The following is a 16,452-nucleotide window of genomic DNA, read 5'->3' on the forward strand; positions in this document are numbered from 1 at the left end:
GAACTTCATTACAAACCTTTTGGTGGACTGTCAAGTGGCATGATGTTTGCTGGCTTTGTCTCATGTTTCCTTTGTTAGAATGAAATCAGATGAAGTTGTCTATCATCAGAAATACCTTAGGTGTCTTACCCAGAGATGTCTGGGAGGCTGGAGTGAGAGGTGGGGTTGCAATGTCACCCCTTAGTGAGGCAGACTCTACCTTTTGCTTCATCAGGGCTGAAATTGCTCCCTTTGGCCCCCTTTTCCTTACCTCTGCTGGCAGATTCTGCCACGTTCAGCACTCTACTTTTATGTCAACATCTGAAAGTTTCTAGGCCCTTGACTTACTGCAGTCTGTAGGTTTCCTTCAACTCAGTTCCTTTCTGGTGATATCGTTGTGAAATTTACACCCTCCTGCCTCTTTAATACAACACTGGGGGTTTATTACAGAAAGCTATAAACTACATATTATTTATGGATTGCTCACATACATTATGCAAAAGTCTTGCTATTGGTTCCACTGAAAGACTGGGTTGTAACAGGGTGCAGGTTACAAAATCTTTGCTATATTTTTTGGAAGGAAAAATACATGTTTAATTGACTCTCAGGTTTCTGATTCTCTCCAGACTTGTGAGTGCACACCTACCTTTGTACCTAGTGTTGAGCAGCAAAGCATCGTCAGCTGTGCTGAAGTTACCTGAATCACAGTAGGTGGCAATATGGAAAGGAAGCAATCATGGTCAGTAGCAGGAGGGTGAGAGATGTTTTACTTTTTATAACTTTAAGAACATACTCCCAGGATGTCCAGACTTCCCTTGGTGAAGGGAAGCATAATGCTAGTGAGAGGACACATGTTAGTAAAACTTACAAAGAGACATCAGGCAGGAGTTGTTTCCCTTGTGCAGGGAAAGATGGAGAACCAGGAAGAGCAGGCCAGGTGTGTGCCATCACCTATTAAAAGCTCTGAGGAGGTGGGGAAGGCACCTGAATTGCAGGGAGGCAGTTTTTTTGTTGCTGTAGGTGAATGTGGGTATTTGGCAAGGGGTACTGGGCTAAGATGTTAATACTTGGTATGGAAATCTGCTTCATCCTAGTAGGGGTTAACTTACTTCCTGCAGCTAGCTGAAAGGTAATGAAGAGAAATGGATTAACCATGAGACTGTGCACATCTGTGATGTAATCAAACCAGAAGTGGATTATAGGTATCTGCTTTGCAAGAGGTGAGGGTAAAAAAAGAAGACAGCTTGTTTGGGGAGGAAGTCAGAAGTATGTCTTTCTGGAAAGCTTTTCCACATCGCTTTGGATCAAAGAAAACAGATTCATGTGGACACTAGGTGTGGTTGGTCTACTAAAGGTAAGTGAATTGTTCCTGCTGTTGTGACAACTCCCCCACCCTGCAGAGAGGAAGGTGATGAGGGCAGGTGGTTTGGCATAGTTGGAGACTGAGGTTGAACATTCGAGAAAGAGGAGTTTGCTTACATGTTGGTATGTGCCTTAGAATGGAGTTTTCTTTGTGTGACCCCTGACTTGATCTGGAGCCCTTTGCCTTCTGCCCTTTATAATAAAACACAAGATGAAATGCTATCTAAAGGCTTTATTCCCACAGTTAAACTCTATGATTTCCTGCCAGGTCTTTTCTGAAACATTAGTTTATCTCCATAGTCTTACTCTTTCCACATCTTTACACTGATGACAGTGTTATTGTTGCAAAACTTAGCGTGCCAGGTAAATATCCTCTGTTTCACTGACCTACCATTCTGTTCTACTGTAATCAGCTGCCAAGTGACTTTGTTTTCTCCCTCCAAACTCCTAATGGAGCTATTCGTGTTTTTTCCAACAACTTGTTAAACTCAGTGGGTGAACTTGGCTGGCAGAAGTCCCGTTGGTTGCAGTGGAGGCCAGATTCCACATATTACTGTTTCTCTGTTAATTAGTGGATTTACGCTTTTTCCCTTTCCAGTCTTTACAAACAATGGAAAGAACTGCAGTGGGCGCTTCTCGTGCTGTCTGCTGCCTAGGAGAGTGAGGGCAGAAATTAAACTGTTTAAAACACGTTTATTCTTTGTAATGTAAATTTGATGACTTAATTCTAGATACAGAATGGCTAGCGAGTTGGTCTGCCAGCTTTGCCAAGATTGCAGTACATGAAAATAATGAGTGCCTCAAATATAGAGGGCTCCAGTAACTCAAACAGCTGAAACAATTTTGTTGTAACTCTTTGATTAGATGCTCAACACTCTGTATCCAGTGCTGGCTGTAATAGCAATCCTGTGCATCTCAAGTTAGCAAAGAAATGGAGCTAATTCTTAACCTATGTTAAGAAGCAGAGCATATTTTCTCTTAATTCTTCCTTCCAGGGAAGGTTTTACACTAATGCTGCGACTTTTTTCTTTTGCTGAGCTCCCCTTAACTTTCAAATTATAGAAATACTAATCTTTCTTCTGCTCTAGTGCCCCAAATTTTTGCATACTGGAAGCCACAGAGAGCAAGTTTTGTGACTCAAAACACAGGCAAAGCTCTGGTTTTGCTAGTGAGGGAAGGAGGAGAAAAAAATAGCCCTTGTCAGAGTAGCCCCTGCTTGGTTAGAAATAGAACACCCCATAGTTCTTCCTCAAGTGTTCCCTCTAGCTTCTTACGCATTTTATTCATCTACTTTAAGTCATTCAGTAAACTAATGTGGAAAAGTCGTGTGCCAGCTCAGAATCATTTATCCTATGGAAAACATGATCAAAACTCCCTCAGGGTGTCATTAACCTTTGTATTGATTCAATCAAAGAGCCTCACGCGATTTCATGATTTCTCAGACTGCTGTGAGGTGTGAAAGGAGGGCAGTTGAATATTATTAATCTTGTAGCAGTGTAATTAATTCAGCAGTGTTTTGGTAAAAGTGATACAGAAAAGATACTCTGCTATAATAGGTTGTACTTTTATAATTATAGAACATTATACTGGATTTTCTTTCATCTTGCCTCTGCCTTTTAAAGTTTGGAAGTTATCATAGTAAAAAGTATGTCCTTCTCTCCCTTCCTTCCCTAATCAGCTGCTGTTTTAATTTCCCATCAGCACTTGCTTGACCAGCATGAAGGATATTTGTTCTTGTCTTGTGACATTTTGGATCATGTCTTATTAAATAAACGAATAAAGGAAAGCCTGTTGTGCATTGCAAAGTGTTGAATTCATGTCTCTGGATCCCAGCAGGAGAACAGTAATGTTACAGTAATGCTACAGGGCAAGATGTCCACTAGAATGAAAAGGAATAGTGGGCTAAAATGAGTAGATACCAGTATGTGCCTTTACTAATGCTGCTGCTGCTCCTTCACCACCATGTTTTTAATGCAAAGGCCTTTACTGGTTGCTTGAACCTATCAAATACTGTATTTAGGTAGTCCTATCTCTGTTAGAGAAGGCTTGCTTTACAAATGTTGCCTGCAGTAAAAGTAAACTCCTTTGGTGGAGTGTGCCTGGGGAACAGTGGTGTGATCTAGTTAACAGAAACAGCTGTTTCTAGTACTTCCACAGACTATCAGAGCCATAAGCTATAGTGTACCCTCCTTCTAGCAGAAGATATAGCAGAGTCTAATTGGTCAGAAATTATCTAAAGTATGAATTGGCTACAGCAATAGATTTACTCCTGTAAATTCTAAATACATCATAGAGATCACTGCAGAAGGTTGCTTTGAATTTCCTGGCTTCCTTTCAGAGAGCTCTCACTTAGGGGCTTCCTTTCAAGTCCGCTATATGCAAGTTTGGATTATGGCCCCATGTTGTGTAAGAGGTGAGCAGCTACAGGTCCTAGAAGTCTCTGCCTTGCTTCTGGAAGTTGTGAGGTTTGTTGTTGTCATCTCAGTCCTCGTTGCTCTGCCCTAAAACCAAAGAACATTCCTAGCCCTGGGAATATTTAGTTGTCAGTAGAGTGTGTTCATCGTACTTGGTGGGGTTTTTAATGAGGGCTTTTTAGAGGGGAAAAAAAAAGCAACACAAAGCCCCAACCCAAACCTCCCTCACTATTGTGTGTGATTTATGGTGTCAGAGGAGCTAATTAAAAATAATAAGGAGGAGACCTCACAGAAGAGTATAATTGGAATCCAAATGGCAATCTCAGTTTCGGCATTTCTTCTACTTTCTCCTCAATTTTGTAGCTCTTATTTGAGCATTGTGGGGTGAAATTTATTTTATAATATGCCTAAACTAGAACTCAGAATCCAACAGTGATCTAAGTATAGGTTAAGTATAAACTCTTGTAGTTTGTTTCTGCAGAACTGCAAACTTTTCAAGGTGTTTTTAACTATTTGTGTACTTCTTTTTGAACTTACGTACTTGAAAAATAAATTTTACAGTAGTTTTTGTGTTTTATGACAGCAATCTAAATATTATCTTTAGAAAACTTTCTATTCCTAAATCATTAGCAATAGCTGCTCCTTACTTTCCTTGTTGCAATTCATGTATAATCTCGCTGTTTGTCTTTGCAAGCCTTTTGTTTGTGCTTTATACAGAGGAACGTTAGGTGGTTTGTGGACTGAAAAGACAAGGTTCTATCCTCTTTACTTTAGTTCTGAGAGTCTATTTTAGATGTTTTACGAACAGAGAAAGCTGTATTTAACAATGCTAGTAAAACAAACTGAGAAGCTCTCGGGCATGTAGACAGAATACCACAGGTTATAAATATCTGCCCAAGACTTATTTCAGACGAGAGAACAGTGTGGACTCTTTTGCAGTTAAACAAGAAATTCTTGTGGCCAGTGGTAAATGATCCAGCTGGCATTTTGATGAGCTCTAGATGAGAAAGTTGCAGTCATGGCTTTTATTGTCATTTATACAAGCTGTCCAAGTGTTTATGCCACATCCCCATGGTAAACAAAGAACGATGTATATTTTGGTTCTGGTGGGTTTGCTGCTACAATGAGTGCATGTGCTGGCTCAAAAAAGAAGAAGAGACATTGAAAGGTTAGTATTTAAAAACATTACTTAATAAGAATAACCCTTTTTCATCAGTACAGTAAAAGGCAATAGCGGGCTTTTGCAGTCTGTGGTCTTGTCAGTGCTTTCTCCTTTGTGATAACACTCTGATGCCTTTCACATTCAAAGATTCAGTAAAGGTGTCCATTAACCTCAAAGCCCTTTCATTCTGTTAGTTGTCCCCCTCAGCACTTTCCTGACTTTTTGCCCTAGTAAGGCTGTGTTTTGGGCACAACTGGAACCCTTCTCTCATGCACTCCTTGCTCTCCACTGCCTTTGTAATCCCATAAAGGAGCAAACTTCTCTTCTGAGGACAACCCCAACTAAAGTTTAAATGTGTTACATGGATGAGGAAGGAGGAGGTAATGGCAAGCTGGCAACTTAGCTTGTCCCACAGGGTATACCACAGTGTGCAGCGTGCCCTCCAATCGCCATTTGACTTGGTGTTGTTATCACCCAGGAATGGAGTGAAGGACAGTGGGCAGAAAAGAAGGTTGGGTGGGATTTTCTGAGCCATACTTGTGCTTCTGCCCTTCTCACTCCAGAAAGATTTGCAGCATCACTTGTCCACTCTGCTTTGCAGGAGAGCCATGCTGTAGCTCAGCTCTGTTTTGTTATAAAGCTGAACTTAGAAATTTACTTTTTTTTTCCAGGTTGATGTCAGAATGAGTGTGACCTGCAGTCTCCTGAGGACTGTATATAATACAGTGTGTTGTCACTTGTCTGTGAATAACATACTGCTAAAGTACCTGCTGCGCTCCGAGGCAAAACCTGGTGTTTTTCCCCTTAAGCAGGGTGGGGATGTAATAAAGAATTTAACCTACCAATTTGTGCATCCTCTGTATATCCGGAGTGTCAGGTCATCTATGTAAGAGATGTGAGTAATAAAGTCCCCAAACGTTGTTACCTGTGGGTATCCATTAAAAATCCTGTGCTGATAAATCAACTTTTTGTACAGTGTGAACTGAATTCCATAGCTGCTTCTTCCATCTATTCTATCTGAACACAGTCAAACCAGTATTGTCTTGCACTGCCTGTATTCAGAAATGTACCAGAATAACTGGCAAGCAGGAGCTGAAATATTCATGCTTATTGGCTTTGAGGCAGTGAAGATTTCACTCTTAAATTGGTACTTTCTTGGCGGTGTGGTCAAAAGCTAGCTGGCCTATTGTGAAGTTTGGAGTATATCTTCCTTGTCCATCTTATGTGGGTAGCTCTCACCATTGTGAATTGATGAGAGATCATGGGAGCGTGATTAGTGTGGTAGCTGGCCAGAACTAATGCCCCAAAGGGGGGATGATGTGCACCTGAGTACAGCTTAGAGCATAGCTGAGCACAGTTATGCAGAGGGAACTTGCTTGTGTCTGCAGTAGATGATGTGGATGCAAGAAATGACTCCAGGTTCTGGTTCTGGAGCAGTAGTCATTGAGGAACTTGGAGGTTTTCTGTTAAGAGCTGTCTAATAATAGGTGTATGTAAGGATGGTATGTTTAACCACTGATACCAAGTTGAAGCAGTTCTAGTGGCAGCATTAGGAAATGGTGTTATCTAAATTGGTTTGTGGATGGCTTCATGGGAACCCTTTCCTACACTGTGGATTGAAGCAGAAAGTCATGTTCCTAAGTTGTCACTTGATGGCTCTTCATCAAGTGATGCCATATAGTCTATATATATGCAGCAGAACAGTATAAATTATCTGTTCTAACCACTCTTTCACATTGGTGGGTGACCACCTTGTGTCAGTCATGACCATTGCACTTCTCTCTCCATAGAAAATATGAGGTTAGATGCTGTCTTGAAATATTTTTTTCTATTTTCAGAACAGTGGATAAGCTGGTATTTAAAATCTAAGACTATTTTTATTTTTTTTTGATAGCCCTGTACTCCCCAGCAGTGTGCTCAGAATGCAAATTAATCGAGGGTCCTGGGGATATAATATTGTGTGATCATGGAATTAAAAGCATGTGTGTATACGGTGGGGCCAAATTGAAGTTGCATGGGCAGTTCTAATTCCAGCAATTTTTAATTTTGGAGTGCTTGGCTTAGCCATAAAATGCTATTTTATTGTAGTTCTTGGATGTAATTGGAAATATACTGGGAGATGAACAAGTGAAGTAGGAAACAACACTGAAGATAATTACAAGCAGATCTTCATTTCAAGCAGAGAAGTTAATCTTCCTTTGGGCTCTTGGGCCTGTTTTAACAGGGTAATTAGCCATAGACCCTGTGGCTTTTGACTCCCAGTCCCAGTTCAAATCTCTGTGTCCTAATAAATGAGGACACACAGTTCTGTGACTGGGAGAAGCTGTCAGAGGCACATACATTATGCATGTTTGAACCATAGGGAAAGCAGTTTGCGTGCAGCTGGACTGCTTCCTTCAGCAAGGACATACATCCAACTGGTTTCAATGAAGCAAAGAACCACTGAATCAATTCAGTTCATGTGAATGCATGAATTATATTAGCCCTCTTTCTTTCCTTTTCCTTTACATTGTCTTTTACTTGCGAAAGTATACAGTCATAGCTGAATTCAGCCTGGCAGAGCTGTAAAACAAATGAATTTGTTTTCTTCTTTAAATTTTTCCACACTTCGGTTTTGGGTCACTGTGTTGAGCTCTTCTGTTTCCTCTAATTAGATAGGCATTGCCAGAGGAGGGTCACACTCGAATGTCCTCTTGCAATGAGTCTGCTGCAGATGATTATTTGCTATCTCTTCTTCAAAAGCAGATCCTGTCTTCTAGGAGCAGGCCCTTGATGTGTTTTCACTTATTCATTCCCTTTGTCTTTTAAGGCTCAAACACTCTTCCAGCAGAGTCTCCTTCAGAAGACATTTGGGAGGAGATAGGGCTCTAGCTACCATCGCTGCTGTAAAAGGTGAGTTTATGGGTTTGCAATAGCAGGGAAAGGTTTTCTGCTCTGACAGTGGTTTTCTGGGCCATTTCATATGATCAAATCCAGCCCTTTTAAAAACCGAAGGGGTCTAACAATGAGGGGAAATATGAGTATAGAGGTCCTGGGCTGAACTGTGTTACCGTGGGCCTGATGGCTACAGCCTGGGGTGCCAAGCCTTGCAGCATCACTCCGAAAAATCTATTGACCTCAAAGTTCTTTTCCTGAATACTTATAATAAGAATTGATAAAGATTAAACAGAAAAAGTGCAGGATAACTTGTGACGTGTATTTCTTCCAGGCAACGGGAAAGGAAGGCTTTTGTCGAGCTACTAAGATAAATAGCGAGTCCAACTTCTGGAAGTTGAAAGGGCAATCTAATAGGGTAGAAAAATAAACACTACTCTCTGCTTCTTGTGGAAGTTAACGTTTTTTTGAGGTTTACACAGTGATAAGTATTTAACACTGGATGATCCTTTCTGTGGAACTGTTGACATGAGCATGCGATGCAGGGCTTGCTATTAATGTCAGTTAGTGCTGAGCTCAAACAGGCTCAAACAGCTGTCACTGCTCCTTTTTTTTGCACAGTTTCTTGGAGGGGAGATGAAGTCAATGTTAAAGCCTCTCAATGAGGCCATTGAAGTGAAAACCAAAAAAGCTGCTTGTTCTATGGGAAGATCGTTCCCTCTGGCAAAACGTGTGTGCATTGACTAATCTACAATTCAGTCTTATTCTGTTTCCAGTTTTCTATCATACTTGCAGAGAGCTCACTGGGCTGTTCATTAACACTTTTCCTTTCCCATTTCTTTGTGGGTAATGCTGCTGTCAGTCCTTCAGCTAAACCAATGTGATATCAAAAGGTGATCAGCAATGCAGAAGCCTGCGCGTCATGCTCCCCACTCTCTCTGGGGAATTTCTTACCCTTCTATTTCTTAGGCATGTCAAATATTTTGTTCTGTAGGTAGAACACTTCAGCATGGTTTTTTTTCCCCTGAAGAAGCTGTGTGTACAGCTGTATTCTCTCACTGTGAGACTGCAGCAATGCCAACATGACACAGTTTGAAGCTAAAGAAGTATTAAGCTGCTCACTTGTGTCTGTGCGCTATAAATGGAGGAGGGAGGATTAAAACTTTACACAGTCTGGAGGTAGCTAAATCTGTTAAATATTGTATAACTGTCTTTACCATCAATAATTTAAACCAACCCTGAGTCCAGATGACAAAAATCTCACTTGGGCAGCAGTAGCTGCAGGAAGAACAGAAAGGTTTTGAGCCAATCGTGGGCTTGGTGCTTTGTTGACTATAAAGGTTGAAGAGCACCTGAGGTCCCTGCGCTCATTAAAAGAAAAGAGCAGAAGAAAGCAGAATATTGCTGCAGAAAAGGCAAAGTATGTTTTAACATTCACCACAATTGTATTGATAGATGTAAGGGTGCTGAATATCTGCTGCAGCACAAGTAATGCTACCCTGAAATGCTAGGTTTAGTTAGGAATGTACTGAACATGATTTTATCCTATTTGTGTAGAGAGGTCGCTTAACCCCTGCCCTTTTAAGTACTGGATTGGATGCAGAGACAGGAATGTAGAACGTGGTTTTCTCTCACCTAGAGGATGCAGGTATGATCCTTGTGCACACAGTGTGAGCAGGAAGGAGCAAGAGTTGTGACAATACTCCAGTGCAGGACTGGAGTAACAGTACTATTACAGTTGCAGGACTGGCCTCAGTGTGGTGCCCCACGATGCCGGGCTGTGCCTTGCCTTTTGGGTTTCCTCAGCCTTTGCTGGAGGATATGATGTTAGAGCAATGACTGCCCAAACCCTTGTGGACCAAACAAACAGTGGTATGAGGAACTCATTTCTCCAAACCTTTTGGACCGCTGTCTTGGAGGCTTCAGATCTAGCACAGTTGCAGGATACTGAAAGTTAGGTCTTCTTCCACTGAGAGCTTGAGAAACTACCATGAAAAACTGAAATCACGAACTGAATTAACTGGAGCTCAGGTGAAAGTTTTCTGGTTGTGCTAGATGGAGGCTTTTAAAAAAGCATTTGAAGTTTGTGAGGGGGTTTTGATGTCTTTGCTCCCTTTTAAAATGATTTTTAGTTTTACACTAACATTTTGAGCAAGAAAACAACTCTAGTATTTCAGCAGTTCTAAGTGAATTTTGTCTGTTTTTCTGGATGGAAAATATACTGAAAGTGATTCTCTTCCTTAGAGGGGAACACCTCCCCCCCCCCCCCCCCAATAAAAAAAAAAACAAAACAGCAGCTTTGCTCCATATCTGATAAATTTTGGTATAAGGTGCAGTTGTCCTGGGGGTCTCTAAGTTTGGTAGAGATTTTTCTTCAATCCTTGTGTTACCCTCAGGAGGATGTATTCCTGATTCTCCCTTCTTTTCAGAAAAAGAAGGTAGTTCAGGTGAAAGAGCAAAGGGGTAGTTTTGTTAGTAAAATGCCTGTTGATGTATGGAAAGAGATGTCAATCACTTTGCTTTTCACCTGCTATTATTCGTGTCCTCAAATGAATGTAGTCCAGTGCTCATGGAAATGGATAGATTTCTTTCTAAAAGATTTCAGTGACCTTCATTTGTTGTCTTTTCTCATGTAATGAGGCTCAGAAATGACTTATCTTATTTCTGTGAGGTTTCCCTAACAAGGAAAGGTGCCAAAGCCACCTTGACAGTAAGGGTCTGTTGCTTGTATTATGAGAGAAGGTGCACTACTTGTTCATGTGCCCCATCTTATTCAGTAATGTTACTGTTGAGAGTTTGAAATAACACCATGAGAAACTGAATGAATGCTAGGAAGAGGATGAAATTAATTGAAGGCTATTACTAAGGAGATGTGGTATTTTTCTGTTAAGAACCTGACCAAGATTCAGTCCTTAATGACTCAAGGACGGAAGTATTTAACTTGGGCAACTCTTTCTGAAACTGGTTATTGACAGATGCAAATTTAATTTCTTTCTGGAATGGGTTCATGAATTGGCCCTTAAAATCCTCATGCTGTAAATTTGAGAATCTCTTCCTTCAAATTTCCTTTATTTCTAGAATTTCAAATTAATTTAGTGCCCAAAAGAGCAGAATACTCAGTTCACAGCTCTGGTCTTCATAATCACAAATTGTTCTCACAATACTTCTGGCTGAAATGAGCAGATCATAAAAGCCTCATCTCATGAGATTTTCAGCCCAGTTTTATGCTGCTTTATAGTCTGGAGCAAAAATTCTCCTTTTCTTGAATTCTTATCTGAACTACCCTGATACAAAGGCTTTTACTGACTACTAACCTGCAAACCTCTGATGTATACATGAGCAATTCTATTAAATTTAAACATCAGTGATATTACCCAGGTGAATAACTGTTAAAATATCAGTCCTTTAAAGTGTGCAGATAAAATTCTGATCATTTCTCAGAGCTCTGTTTGAACTCAGTGATGCTTCTGAGAGCAGAGGATGAAATCTTGGTTGGACATGATTGACATTTTGATACCCTGTATTGTCAGACTCCTTCCAGTTGCTGCACACAAAGCCCGTAGAAATAACTGAATCAATTTTTAGGTGAGGAGGGCATAGACCACAGACCCAAGTTCTTGCTCTGCTTCAGGCTGGGAGTGAGTTCAAATTGTTCTCCTAGAACCTGGCCCACGTCCTGTGAAGTCATTTGGACTTTAAGGAAGTTCTGTCTGTGAAAAGGTCAGGATTATGCCAGGCTGTTACCCAATGCACTCTGAGGCTAACTACTGCCTTTGCAACTGGCCCTTGGGGGTTTTTACTTTAGATTAAGAAGTAATATGTTTAAAACTCAAATTGTCAAAGCTTCTTTTTTAATGTAGTTTAGATTAAGGCCTTTACTACTGCTCACATACTGCTAGCTTTTAAATAAATCTATGTTATGTGAGTAGTTAATGCAAATAGCTAGTTTAATATAAAACGTTTTCCTTTAAGCAACATGGCTAAGGATGTAAGTATATTTCCTTTAATGTGTTGTAGCTGCACTATATATTTTGCTAATGTTTTAATGTAATTATAGGTACAAATTGTTCACATTTGGTCTTATGAAGCCTTGAAAAGTTATGTCTCATGAGTCAGCATGTAATTTCCTTCTGCACAAATTGCAGAATTATGCATTGAAACTAAGTACATTGAATAATGGTAATTTACAATTGAATTCCTATGGATTTACATATTACAATTACATTAATGCCAAAAGAATCCACAATATTGTCAAATAGGCTAATAATGGTTACTGTTAACACAGAGAATACCAGTGGAATTGATAATGATTAACTACTTACTTTAAGTGCATGTAAAATTATGCAGCTACCTTGAAATTATGAGAATTACAAAAACGCGACGGAAAGGAAATGAATTCAATGTCTCTGTTCTGAAGGGTTGCCCATCCACAACTCTGTTCACATCTGAAAACTGATGGAAACTTGACACTCCTGAAACTGTAGATTTCTTTTCCTGCTTTCCAGAGGACTTTTTGTCATTTAGGCTCACAGTTCTGGTATCGGCTCCATTCATCTTTCCCACGCCTTTCTTGCAACCCACAATGCCAGACTGACAAAATTATGTGCTTATTCATGTGTACTGTTCTAAAAGTTCCTTTTCATCAGCTCTTCACTGTTAAGACCACTGTTCATGAAGCCCTGTAAGAGACTCCCAGTGTCTTTGAACTGGTTCATAAATTACCTGGCTGTCTTCACTTTAATCTTTCCTAAAATACAGCTTGTCCATGGGAGACTTCAGAGATAAGCAACCAAAAATAGATGTTGAGAAATTGGTACTACTGGGAGATTAAGCTATAAATCTAAACACACTGTGGTGTCAACTTGGGAGCTTCCAGTGCAGGCTGCTTTCACTGGCTGTTTCCTCTTGGTTGCATATGGCCAGGGGAACTGAGCCTAGACAAAAGTAATCTTTTCTGCTGCGGACTGGGATGGGCCTGCAAGTGTCTTTGAGCAGAGGTGACTGGAACCTCAGTTCCACAATTAAATGTTGTTAATCCAGCTAGCGTGTGGACATGTTCAGCCTTGCACCCATTTCGGAGTGCGGTAAGGACCTCTCCTTTGGGGGCTATGTCCAGGAGAGGAGCAGAGTCTGAGCAAGGCACAGGGGCTCCTACAGCAGGAAACTAGCACTAATGTGCTTATCTGTGTTCAAAGTCTTTAAGCTATTGTGACACAGTGTCAGCATTCAGGTCCTCCTGTCTGATCATTCATGCGTATGCCAGCAACATTAAAAACTTGGTGGTATTCTAACTGCTTATGCACTGGTGTCAGAAGCCTTACTTAGGTCTCCTCTAAGAAGAGAAGTCAAATACATTCTGGAGTGTGTGGAGGAGGGAAATAAATGGCACTGCAAATGGATGAGGCTTGTTATTTGTGTAGTCATTAATATTTAACTGTCCTCTTTCACAGGCTATTACCATTTGAATTTATAGGATGTCAAAGCTTTCCTGCTTTGGACAAGACAGATTTGATCCTAGCAGACTTGAAAGGTGCTCAGATTTTATTTGCTGGCTCACAATACATATAGTGTATTTGAGACACATTTACAACTAAGAAGCATTCAGCCCTGGGCCTTTGGCAACCTGGGCTTTGCAATGGGCGTTGTGTTTCACCCTGCCTGAGTAGCTGGAGGAAGACTTGGCCTTATAGAGAAGTTTGGAGGTGGTTTTGGTGTGGTTTTGTCTTACCCTCCTGCTCAGAATGAGTTAATGGTGTTGGAGCTCTAGGAATATGTATTCATAGTTCAGTCAAAGAAGGAACTGTTGTTGCTGCTGTTTCAGCATTCTCAGAGGGGATGGCCAAATTCACAAAACAATGAGGCTGAACAACACATTGAGACTTCACACCTGCTTTTAAAAAGAGAGAAAGAAAGAATGAAATAAAAGATGTTTGTTTCCTCCCTCTTGGAGCAAACATTTGCTGTCTGTTAAAAAGGTTGCTACATAAGAATGCCTTATGTTGGTCTTAAAAAACTAAAACTATGAATTAGCATTTTGTGAAATAGGAAAAGAATTAATCCATGACACCACCTGGTCTCTGTATAAGCAAATGGCTAATAAGCCAGGTACAGAAAGCAGCTGGTTTGCTTTCTTCACCAGGAAAACAAAAGCATGCTTAAGCTGTGATTTAGGACAACCTTTTGATGAACAAGAACAGTGTAAGAAAAAAATATTCTTCTAGTCAATTGGCACATTTTATGGGGATCTGTCTAGAAGGTGGCTGTTACAGTGAGATAAGGATTCTAATTTTGTAATTGAGTGCACTCTGAAAAGACAATTAGGAGCTAATGTGATAAGTACTTGTAAATTATAACAGCAGAAGAAACCAGATTCACAGTCCTCAGTGGAAACTGTATTTGTGTGTATTCAGATGATACATCTGTACTTTTATTTCTTCTGCATGTATGTTTCATTTAATAAGGCTAGAAAAATATTTCTGTACAGTTTTGATTTTTAGAAAACAGGAATCCAAAAAATGCTGGAATGCAGATGCAGTTCAGCCTCATGCTAATCCCGGTGCAGTACTGGAACAATGCTAGGTAGGACAATAATTTGGCAGCTTTGCCACTTGTAAGAAATTATATGGGTATGGTGCCTGGTGTCTCTAGTCTTATGGGTTTTACAGGATTTGATCTATGTCTCTTTGTCAGGGACAAATGCCCAAGTTAGTGGAGAGCAGGCGGAAGTTTTAGTGCCTTTGTTATGGCAGGAGAGCTGCACTGAGCTCTGGCTGTGTGAATCCTTATGGTACACGTTACAGTAACAGTTCCAACACTGTGGAGCTGAAGCCTCAGGCTAAGGAAAGATGCTGCTTTGATTATAGTGCTGCCTTATTGCTTGGCAGAGATGTGCACAGTTTCTTGATATGCTCTGTGGTTTTTGCCTTGCTGTAGACTTCCCACATGGTATTGTTTCTACTTCTGATCGTTAAGATAGGGATAATATTTTTACTCCACCAGGGAAACACTGTGATTTTTAGGGAACTAAGTACTCTCTGCCCATGGGCAAGGTGTCCAATGTGCTCTAACAGTGTCCTTCTATAATTGTAGAATCACAGAATGGGTTAGGTTGGAAAAGACTTAAAAGCTCATCCAGTTCCCACAGCAGGGGCACCTTCCACTAGACCAGGCTGCTCAAAGAGCAGCCTGGCCTTGAACACATCCTGGGGTGGGGCACTGGCCCTGTGTGTGGTTTTGCTGTAAAAAGGTGTCAGTGACACCTACCTCATCATGCTTACTGCTCTAGGCAGGTTAAAAAACTTCCAGGAGCAGTGTCAAGCACCGCAGGAGCCGGCACTGTTTGGGATCTAGGTAACTGTGAGCTCTTTCTGCACTCTGCTCTAACTTCTTATTTATTTATTTATACATTCTGCTTAAGTCTATGAACAGACTACCTGTGTATCACCTCCCAAGGGGGTTAACGTAAGTTAGAAAGGTTGCTAACCTCATTTAAATGAAATCCAGCTTTAAAAAAAACCTATTTTAATGCCTTATTATGCTGATGTTAATCATCTCAATGTGATTCCATTTTAGGATCGTATTATTTGGGACTTTTCATTTCCTTGTAATGAAATGAAATACTTTATGTGAATGAGTGCTTAGTGTTAGGAAGAGGTCCATCAGAAAAGATCTTTTCCCATTGAAAAGAAACAGAGTAAAATTGCTCTGCAGTTGTCCCATACTGGCAGCCAAGTCATAATACTGAACTGTGAAATTCGTTTTAGAAAAATCCTATTCTTGGGTAGGGAAGAGGGAGACTGATTCATTTACTGCTGCTGAAATCAGCCTAGTGCTTAAATCAATCAAACCTGTCATATCACTTCTCTCAATCTCCCCATTCTACAGACTTGGAACTGCTGCAGATACAGCAATGCCAATTTAGCAGGTGCTAAACCTACAGTAATTTTGTGTATCAGCGTTTTTTCACTTGGTAATAAAACTTCAACACTTGTGGAAGCTGCTAGTACATGGAGACTTTAGTGCCACCATAAAAAAAGCATTGTAGCAAAATAGCCTTAAGCTGAGAATGGATGAGTAGTTTCAAAGTTGTTACACCATATCTCCAAACAGAGCCAGGATGGGAGATCTGAACAGAATCCCAAATGTTATCCTTCTCTCAAGTTTTGTTGATTTATGGCGAAGGACCAAGCTGTGGTTTAGTTGAAAATACGCTGCTATGGTGCAATCTGTCATAAAAAGCCAAACTTCCCGGGTATTGCATATAGTTCTCTATTCAAAGCTCACTAAACTGGTGTTTACTGGCAGTAACTGTCCTCACACCAGGCTGTTTTCTCCAAGCTTGCATCATTTGTCCTCATGCATCCAGGTTCTCTTTTGGTAAATGTGCACTACAAGAAAAAGTAATATAAAGCTAAACCAGAACAGCAAAGCTGCTTTTGCTAAAAAAAATTTAAAGATACAGGCAGGCTTGACTAAAAGGAATCAGTGTTTATGAAGGATTCTGAAATCTGTTTGTGATTTACCCAGCTGGGGACTGTTAACCCCAATTCTGGTTATTTCTTGATCTGACCTCAAGATATTTCAAAGGTAACTAACTTATATTGTGTAGTCTGGCAGACTTGTTCCTGTAACTATTGTGATGGTCCATACTGATCAGAATTC

General features: G+C 40.4%; 1 long non-coding RNA gene across 2 annotated transcripts in view; it reads left to right on the top strand.

Annotated features, from left to right (window-relative positions):
* Positions 1 to 1,051: 1,051 nt before the first annotated feature.
* Positions 1,052 to 16,452, top strand: part of LOC133279647 (uncharacterized) — a 174,545-nt gene continuing 159,144 nt past the window's right edge. For both annotated transcript variants that reach the window (XR_009746939.1, XR_009746940.1), the window contains exon 1: positions 1,052 to 1,333. This is a non-coding gene — a long non-coding RNA (uncharacterized LOC133279647). The remainder of the gene's footprint in view (positions 1,334 to 16,452) is intronic.

Source organism: Pezoporus flaviventris, unplaced genomic scaffold, assembly GCF_033815535.1.
Source record: "Pezoporus flaviventris isolate CSIRO_AGI_PZ_B2104156 unplaced genomic scaffold, CSIRO_AGI_Pfla_v1 ptg000078l, whole genome shotgun sequence".
NCBI lineage: Eukaryota > Metazoa > Chordata > Aves > Psittaciformes > Psittacidae > Pezoporus > Pezoporus flaviventris.